Below are 10,663 nucleotides of genomic sequence, written 5' to 3' on the forward strand. Positions count from 1 at the left end.
TACTCCCAGCCCCAAGTGAGTTACCCTAGCCCCTTTATATGTACTCTTAGAGTCCAAGTGAGTTACCCTAGCCGCTTTATATTTACTCCCAGACCCCAAGTGAGTTACCCTAATCCCATATAAGTACTCCCAGACCCCAAGTGAGTTACCCTAGTCCCTTTATAAGTACTCCCTGACCCCAAGTGAGTAATCCTAGCCCCTTAATAAGTACACCCTGGCCCCATGTGAGTTACCCTGGTCCCATATAAGTACTCACAGACACCAAGTGAGTTACCCTAGCCCCTTATATAAGTACTCCCTGACTGCAAGTGAGTTATCCTAACCCCTTTATGAGTACTCCCTGACCCCAAGTGAGTTATCCTAGACCCTTTATATGTACTCTTAGACTCCAAGTGAGTTACCCTAGCAGCTTTATATGTACTCCCAGATCCCAAGTGAGTTACCCTAGCCCCTTAATAAGCACACCCTGGCCCCAAGTGAGTTACCCTGGTCCCATATCAGTACTCACAGACACAAAGTGAGTTACCCTAGCCCCTTTATAAGTACTCCCAGACCCCAAGTGAGTTACCCTAGTCCCATAGAAGTACTTCCTGACCCCAAGTGAGTTACCATAGCCCCTTTATAAGTACTCCCTGACCCCAAGTGAGTTATCCTAGCCCCTTTATATGTACTCCCTGACCCCAAGTGAGTTATCCTAGCCCCCTTATATGTACTCTCTGACCGCAAGTGAGTTACACTATTCCCATAGAAGTACTCCCTCACCCCAAGTGAGTTACCATAGCCCGTTTAAGAGTACTCCCTGACACCAAGTGAGTTATCCTACCCCCTTTATGAGTACTCCCTGACACCAAGTGAATTATCCTACCCCCTTTATATGTACTCTCTGAACGCAAGTGAGTTACCCTAGTCCCATATAAGTTCTCCCTGACCCCAAATTAGTTACCATAGCCCCTTTATAAGTACTCCCAGACCCCAAGTGAGTTACCCTAGTCCCTTATAAGTACTCCATGACACCAAGTGAGTTACCCTAGCCCCTTTTATAAGTACTCCATGACCCCAAGTGAGTTATCCTAGCCCCTTTATATGTACTCTTAGACTCCAAGTGAGTTACCCTAATCCCATATAAGTACTCCCAAACCCCAAGTGAGTTACCCTAGTCCCAGAGAAGTACTCCCTGACCCCAAGTGAGTTACCCTATCCCCTTATATAAGAACTCCCTGACCGCAAGTGAGTTATCCTAGCCACTTTATATGTACTCTTAGACTCCAAGTGAGTTACCCTAATCCCATATAAGTACTCCCAAACCCCAAGTGAGTTACCCTATTCCCATAAAAGTACTCCCTCACCCCAAGTGAGTTACCATAGCCCCTTTATGAGTACTCCCTGACACCAAGTGAGTTATTCTACCCCCTTTATATGTACTCTGTGAACGCAAGTGAGTTACCCTAGTCCCATATAAGTTCTTCCTGACCCCAAGTGAGTTATCATAGCCCCTTTATAAGTACTCCCAGCCCCAAGTGAGTTACCCTAGCCCCTTTATATGTACTCTTAGAGTCCAAGTGAGTTACCCTAGCCGCTTTATATTTACTCCCAGACCCCAAGTGAGTTACCCTAATCCCATATAAGTACTCCCAGACCCCAAGTGAGTTACCCTAGTCCCTTTATAAGTACTCCCTGACCCCAAGTGAGTAATCCTAGCCCCTTAATAAGTACACCCTGGCCCCATGTGAGTTACCCTGGTCCCATATAAGTACTCACAGACACCAAGTGAGTTACCCTAGCCCCTTATATAAGTACTCCCTGACTGCAAGTGAGTTATCCTAACCCCTTTATGAGTACTCCCTGACCCCAAGTGAGTTATCCTAGACCCTTTATATGTACTCTTAGACTCCAAGTGAGTTACCCTAGCAGCTTTATATGTACTCCCAGATCCCAAGTGAGTTACCCTAGCCCCTTAATAAGCACACCCTGGCCCCAAGTGAGTTACCCTGGTCCCATATCAGTACTCACAGACACAAAGTGAGTTACCCTAGCCCCTTTATAAGTACTCCCAGACCCCAAGTGAGTTACCCTAGTCCCATAGAAGTACTTCCTGACTCCAAGTGAGTTACCATAGCCCCTTTATAAGTACTCCCTGACCCCAAGTGAGTTATCCTAGCCCCTTTATATGTACTCCCTGACCCCAAGTGAGTTATCCTAGCCCCCTTATATGTACTCTCTGACCGCAAGTGAGTTACACTATTCCCATAGAAGTACTCCCTCACCCCAAGTGAGTAATCCTACCCCCTTTATATGTACGCTTAGACTCCAAGTGAGTTACCCTAGCCGCTTTATATGTACTCCCAGACCCCAAGTGAGATACCCTAGTCCCTTATAAGTACTTCCTGACCCCAAGTGAGTTACCCTAGCCCCTTAATAAGTACACCCTGGACCCAAGTGAGTTACCCTGGTCCCATATAAGTACTCACAGACACCAAGTGAGTTACCCTAGTCCCATAAAAGTACTCCTTGACCCACAGTAAATTACCCTAGCCCCTTTATAAGTACTCCCTGACCCCAAGTGAGTTACCCTAGTCCCATAGATGTACTTCCTGACCCCAAGTGAGTTACCATAGCCCCTTTATAAGTACTCCCTGACCCCAAGTGAGTTATCCTAGCCCCTTTATATGTACTCCCTGACCCCAAGTGAGTTATCCTAGCCCCCTTATATGTACTCTCTGACCGCAAGTGAGTTACACTATTCCCATAGAAGTACTCCCTCACCCCAAGTGAGTTACCATAGCCCGTTTAAGAGTACTCCCTGACACCAAGTGAGTTATCCTACCCCCTTTATGAGTACTCCCTGACACCAAGTGAATTATCCTACCCCCTTTATATGTACTCTCTGAACGCAAGTGAGTTACCCTAGTCCCATATAAGTTCTCCCTGACCCCAAATTAGTTACCATAGCCCCTTTATAAGTACTCCCAGACCCCAAGTGAGTTACCCTAGTCCCTTATAAGTACTCCATGACACCAAGTGAGTTACCCTAGCCCCTTTTATAAGTACTCCCTGACCCCAAGTGAGTTATCCTAGCCCCTTTATATGTACTCTTAGACTCCAAGTGAGTTACCCTAATCCCATATAAGTACTCCCAAACCCCAAGTGAGTTACCCTAGTCCCAGAGAAGTACTCCCTGACCCCAAGTGAGTTACCCTATCCCCTTATATAAGAACTCCCTGACCGCAAGTGAGTTATCCTAGCCACTTTATATGTACTCTTAGACTCCAAGTGAGTTACCCTAATCCCATATAAGTACTCCCAAACCCCAAGTGAGTTACCCTATTCCCATAAAAGTACTCCCTCACCCCAAGTGAGTTACCATAGCCCCTTTATGAGTACTCCCTGACACCAAGTGAGTTATCCTACCCCCTTTATATGTACTCTGTGAACGCAAGTGAGTTACCCTAGTCCCATATAAGTTCTTCCTGACCCCAAGTGAGTTATCATAGCCCCTTTATAAGTACTCCCAGCCCCAAGTGAGTTACCCTAGCCCCTTTATATGTACTCTTAGAGTCCAAGTGAGTTACCCTAGCCGCTTTATATTTACTCCCAGACCCCAAGTGAGTTACCCTAATCCCATATAAGTACTCCCAGACCCCAAGTGAGTTACCCTAGTCCCTTTATAAGTACTCCCTGACCCCAAGTGAGTAATCCTAGCCCCTTAATAAGTACACCCTGGCCCCATGTGAGTTACCCTGGTCCCATATAAGTACTCACAGACACCAAGTGAGTTACCCTAGCCCCTTATATAAGTACTCCCTGACTACAAGTGAGTTATCCTAACCCCTTTATGAGTACTCCCTGACCCCAAGTGAGTTATCGTAGACCCTTTATATGTACTCTTAGACTCCAAGTGAGTTACCCTAGCAGCTTTATATGTACTCCCAGATCCCAAGTGAGTTACCCTAGCCCCTTAATAAGTACACCCTGGCCCCAAGTGAGTTACCCTGGTCCCATATCAGTACTCACAGACACAAAGTGAGTTACCCTAGCCCCTTTATAAGTACTCCCAGACCCCAAGTGAGTTACCCTAGTCCCATAGAAGTACTTCCTGACCCCAAGTGAGTTACCATAGCCCCTTTATAAGTACTCCCTGACCCCAAGTGAGTTCTCCTATCCCCTTTATATGTACTCCCTGACCCCAAGTGAGTTATCCTAGCCCCCTTATATGTACTCTCTGACCGCAAGTGAGTTACACTATTCCCATAGAAGTACTCCCTCACCCCAAGTGAGTTATCCTACCCCCTTTATATGTACGCTTAGACTCCAAGTGAGTTACCCTAGCCGCTTTATATGTACTCCCAGACTCCAAGTGAGATACCCTAGTCCCTTATAAGTACTTCCTGACCCCAAGTGAGTTACCCTAGCCCCTTAATAAGTACACCCTGGACCCAAGTGAGTTACCCTGGTCCCATATAAGTACTCACAGACACCAAGTGAGTTACCCTAGTCCCATAAAAGTACTCCTTGACCCACAGTAAATTACCCTAGCCCCTTTATAAGTACTCCCTGACCCCAAGTGAGTTACCCTAGTCCCATAGATGTACTTCCTGACCCCAAGTGAGTTACCATAGCCCCTTTATAAGTACTCCCTGACCCCAAGTGAGTTATCCTAGCCCCCTTATATGTACTCTCTGACCGCAAGTGAGTTACACTATTCCCATAGAAGTACTCCCTCACCCCAAGTGAGTTACCACAGCCCGTTTAAGAGTACTCCCTGACACCAAGTGAATTATCCTACCCCCTTTATATGTACTCTCTGAACGCAAGTGAGTTACCCTAGTCCCATATAAGTTCTCCCTGACCCCAAGTTAGTTACCATAGCCCCTTTATAAGTACTCCCAGACCCCAAGTGAGTTACCCTAGTCCCTTATAAGTACTCCATGACACCAAGTGAGTTACCCTAGCCCCTTTTATAAGTACTCCCTGACCCCAAGTGAGTTATCCTAGCCCCTTTATATTTACTCTAAGACTCCAAGTGAGTTACCCTAATCCCATATAAGTACTCCCAAACCCCAAGTGAGTTACCCTAGTCCCAGAGAAGTTCTCCCTGACCCCAAGTGAGTTACCCTAGCCCCTTATATAAGAACTCCCTGACCGCAAGTGAGTTATCCTAGCCCCTTTATATGTACTCTCTGACCGCAAGTGAGTTACCCTAGTCCCATAGAAGTACTCCCTGACCCCAAGTGAGTATCCTAGCCCCCTTATATGTACTCTCTGACCGCAAGTGAGTTACCCTATTCCCTTAGAAGTACTCCCTGACCCCAAGTGAGTTACCCTAGTCCCTTTATAAGTACTCCCTGACCCCAAGTGAGTAATCCTAGCCCCTTAATAAGTACACCCTGGCCCCAAGTGAGTTACCCTGGTCCCATATAAGTACTCACAGACACCAAGTGAGTTACCCTAGCCCCTTATATAAGTACTCCCTAACCGCAAGTGAGTTATCCTAACCCCTTTATAAGTACTCCCTGACCCCAAGTGAGTTATCCTAGCCCCTTTATATGTACTCCCTGACCCCAAGTGAGTTATCCTAGCCCCCTTATATGTACTCTCTGACCGCAAGTGAGTTATACTATTCCCATAGAAGTACTCCCTCACCCCAAGTGAGTTATCCTAGCCCCTTTATATGTACTCCCTGACCCCAAGTGAGTTATCCTACCCCCTTTTTATGTACTCCCTGACCCCAAGTGAGTTACCCTAGTCCCATAGATGTACTTCCTGACCCCAAGTGAGTTACCATAGCCCCTTTATAAGTACTCCCTGACCCCAAGTGAGTTATCCTAGCCCCTTTTATAAGTACTCCCTGACCCCAAGTGAGTTACCCTAGCCCCTTTTATAAGTACTCCCTGACCCCAAGTGAGTTATCCTAGCCCCTTTATATTTACTCTTAGACTCCAAGTGAGTTACCCTAATCACATATAAGTACTCCCAAACCCCAAGTGAGTTACCCTAGTCCCAGAGAAGTACTCCCTGACCCCAAGTGAGTTACCCTAGCCCCTTATATAAGAACTCCCTGACCGCAAGTGAGTTATCCTAGCCCCTTTATATGTACTCTCTGAACGCAAGTGAGTTACCCTAGTCCCATAGAAGTACTCCCTGACCCCAAGTGAGTATCCTAGCCCCCTTATATGTACTCTCTGACCGCAAGTGAGTTACCCTAGTCCCATAGAAGTACTCCCTGACCCCAAGTGAGTATCCTAGCCCCCTTATATGTACTCTCTGACCGCAAGTGAGTTACCCTATTCCCTTAGAAGTACTCCCTGACCCCAAGTGAGTTACTCTATCCCCTTTATAAGTACTCCCTGACCCCAAGTGAGTTACCCTAGTCCCTTTATAAGTACTCCCTGACCCCAAATGAGTTATCCTAGCCCCTTTATATGTACTCTTAGAGTCCAAGTGAGTTACCCTAGCAGTTTTATATTTACTCCCTGACCCCAAGTGAGTAATCCTAGCCCCTTAATAAGTACACCCTGGCCCCAAGTGAGTTACCCTGGTCCCATATAAGTACTCACAGACACCAAGTGAGTTACCCTAGCCCCTTATATAAGTACTCCCTAACCCCAAGTGAGTTATCCTAGCCCCTTTATATGTACTCCCTGACCCCAAGTGAGTTATCCTAGCCCCCTTATATGTACTCTCTGACCGCAAGTGAGTTATACTATTCCCATAGAAGTACTCCCTCACCCCAAGTGAGTTATCCTACCCCCTTTATATGTACTCTTAGACTCCAAGTGAGTTACCCTAGCCGCTTTATATGTACTCCCAGACCCCAAGTGAGATACCCTAGTCCCTTATAAGTACTTCCTGACCCCAAGTGAGTTACCCTAGCCCCTTAATAAGTACACCCTGGACCCAAGTGAGTTACCCTGGTCCCATATAAGTACTCACAGACACCAAGTGAGTTACCCTAGTCCCATAAAAGTACTCCTTGACCCACAGTAAATTACCCTAGCCCCTTTATAAGTACTCCCTGACCCTAAGTGTGTTACCCTAATCCCAAATAAGTACTCCCTGACCCCAAGTGAGTTATCCTAGCCCCTTTATATGTACTCTTAGACTCCAAGTGACTTACCCTAGTCCCATGTAAGTACTCCCAGACCCCAAGTGAGTTACCCTAGTCTCATAGAATTACTCCCTGACCCCAAGTGAGTTACCCTAGTTCCAAAGAAGTAATCCCTGATCCCAAGTGAGTTACCCTAGCCCCTATATAAGTACCCCCTGACCCCAAGTGAATTACCCTAGTCCCATAGAAGTACTCCCTGACCCCAAGTGAGTTATCCTATCCCCTTTATATGTACTCTCTGACCGCAAGTGAGTTATTCAAACCCTTTTATAAGTACTCACTGACCCCAAGTGTGTTACCCTAGTCTCATATAAGTACTCCCTGAACCCAAGTGTGTTACCTTAGCCCCTTTATAAGTACTCCCCGACCCCAAGTGAATTATCCTATCCCCTTTAAAAGTACTCCCTGTCCCCAAGTGAGTTATCCTATCCCCTTTATAAGTACTTCCTGACTCCAAGTGAGTTACCATATCACCTTTATAAGTACTCCCTGACCCCAAGTGAGTTATCCCAGCCCCTTTATATGTACTTTCTGACCGCAAGTGAGTTACCCTGGTCCCATAGTATTCCTCCCTGACCCCAAGTGAGTTACCATAGCCCCTTTATATGTACTCCCTTACCCCAAGTGAGTTACCATATCACCTTTATAAGTTCTCCCTGACCCCAAGTGAGTTATCCTAGCCCCTTTATATGTACTCTCTGACCGCAAGTAAGTTACCCTAGTCCCATAGTTGTACTCCCTGACCCCAAGTGAGTTACCATAGCCCCTTAATAAGTACACCCTGGCCCCAAGTGAGTTACCCTGGTCCCATATAAGTACTCACAGACACCAAGTGAGTTACCCTAGCCCCTTATATAAGTACTCCCTAACCCCAAGTGAGTTATCCTAGCCCCTTTATATGTACTCCCTGACCCCAAGTGAGTTATCCTAGCCCCCTTATATGTACTCTCTGACCGCAAGTGAGTTATACTATTCCCATAGAAGTACTCCCTCACCCCAAGTGAGTTATCCTACCCCCTTTATATGTACTCTTAGACTCCAAGTGAGTTACCCTAGCCGCTTTATATGTACTCCCAGACCCCAAGTGAGATACCCTAGTCCCTTATAAGTACTTCCTGACCCCAAGTGAGTTACCCTAGCCCCTTAATAAGTACACCCTGGACCCAAGTGAGTTACCCTGGTCCCATATAAGTACTCACAGACACCAAGTGAGTTACCCTAGTCCCATAAAAGTACTCCTTGACCCACAGTAAATTACCCTAGCCCCTTTATAAGTACTCCCTGACCCTAAGTGTGTTACCCTAATCCCAAATAAGTACTCCCTGACCCCAATTGAGTTACCCGAGCCCCTTATATAAGAACTACCTGACCCCAAGTGAGTTATCCTAGCCCCTTTATATGTACTCTTAGACTACAAGTGACTTACCCTAGTCCCATGTAAGTACTCCCAGACCCCAAGTGAGTTACCCTAGTCTCATAGAATTACTCCCTGACCCCAAGTGAGTTACCCTAGTTCCAAAGAAGTAATCCCTGATCCCAAGTGAGTTACCCTAGCCCCTATATAAGTACCCCCTGACCCCAAGTGAATTACCCTAGTCCCATAGAAGTACTCCCTGACCCCAAGTGAGTTATCCTATCCCCTTTATATGTACTCTCTGACCGCAAGTGAGTTATTCAAACCCTTTTATAAGTACTCACTGACCCCAAGTGTGTTACCCTAGTCTCATATAAGTACTCCCTGAACCCAAGTGTGTTACCTTAGCCCCTTTATAAGTACTCCCCGACCCCAAGTGAATTATCCTATCCCCTTTAAAAGTACTCCCTGTCCCCAAGTGAGTTATCCTATCCCCTTTATAAGTACTTCCTGACTCCAAGTGAGTTACCATATCACCTTTATAAGTACTCCCTGACCCCAAGTGAGTTATCCCAGCCCCTTTATATGTACTTTCTGACCGCAAGTGAGTTACCCTGGTCCCATAGTATTCCTCCCTGACCCCAAGTGAGTTACCATAGCCCCTTTATATGTACTCCCTTACCCCAAGTGAGTTACCATATCACCTTTATAAGTTCTCCCTGACCCCAAGTGAGTTATCCTAGCCCCTTTATATGTACTCTCTGACCGCAAGTAAGTTACCCTAGTCCCATAGTTGTACTCCCTGACCCCAAGTGAGTTACCATAGCCCCTTTATAAGTACTCCCTGACCCCAATTGAGTTACAATAGCCCATTTATATGCACTCCCTGACCCCAAGTGAGTTACCCTAGCCCCTATATAAGTACACCCTGGCCCCAATTGAGTTACCATATCACCATTATAAGTTCTTCCTGACCCCAATTGAGTTATCTTAGCCCCTTTATATGTACTCTCTGACCGCAAGTAAGTTACCCTAATCCCATAGTAGTACTCCCTGACCCTTAGTGAGTTACCATAGCCCCTTTAAAAGTACTCCCTGACCCCAAGTGACTTACCCTAGTCCCATAAATGTACTCCCTGACCCCAAGCGAATTAACCTAGTCCCATAGAAGTACTTTCTGACCACAAGTGAGTTACCCTAGCCCCTTTAAAAGTACTCCTTGACCCCAAGTGAGTTATGCTAGCCGCTTTATATGTACTCCCAGACGCCAAGTGAGTTACCCTAGTCCCATAGAAGTACTTCCTGACCCCAAGTGAGTTACCAGAGCCCCTTTATAAGTACTCCCTGACCCCATGTGAGTTATCCTATCCCCTTTATATGTACTCTCTGACCGCAAGTGAGTTATTCTAACCCCTTTATAAGTACTCCCTGACCTTAAGTGTGTTACCCTAGTCTCATATAAGTACTCCCTGACCCCAAGTGAGTTACCCTAGCCCCTTATAAGTACTTCCTGACCCCAAGTGAGTTACCATAGCCCCCTTATAAGTACTCCCTGACCCCAAGTAAGTTATCCTAACCCTTTATATGTACTCCCTGACTACAAGTGAGTTATCCTAACCCCCTTATATGTACTCTCTGACCGCAAGTGAGTTACCCTATTCCCATAGAAGTACTCCCTCACCCCAATTGAGATACCCTAGTCCCTTATAAGTACTTCCTGACCCCAAGTGAGTTACCCTAGCCCCTTAATAAGTACACCCTGGCCCCAAGTGAGTTACCCTGGTCCCAAATAAGTACTCACAGACACCAAGTGAGTTACCCTAGTCCCAGAGAAGTACTCCCTGACCCCAAGTGAGTTACCCTAGTCCCATAGTAGTACTCCCTGACCCCAAGTGAGTTACCATAGCCCCTTTATAAGTATACCCTGACCCCAAGTGAGTTATCCTAGCCCCTTTATATGTACTTTCTGACCGCCAGTGAATTACCCTAGCCCCTTTATAAGCACTCGCTGACCCCAAGTGAGTTACCCTATCCCCTTTATAAGTACTCCCTGACCCCATTGAGTTATCCTAGCCCCTTTATATGTACTCTTAGACTCCAAGTGAGTTACCCTAGCCGCTTTATATGTACTCCCAGACCCCAAGTGAGATACCCTAGTCCCTTATAAGTACTTCCTGACCCCAAGTGAGTTATCCTAGCCCCTT

Source organism: Prorops nasuta, unplaced genomic scaffold (genome assembly GCF_024137725.1).
Source record: "Prorops nasuta isolate Cenicafe-Biocafe unplaced genomic scaffold, Cenicafe_Pnas_1.2 PNAS00044, whole genome shotgun sequence".
Lineage (NCBI taxonomy): Eukaryota > Metazoa > Arthropoda > Insecta > Hymenoptera > Bethylidae > Prorops > Prorops nasuta.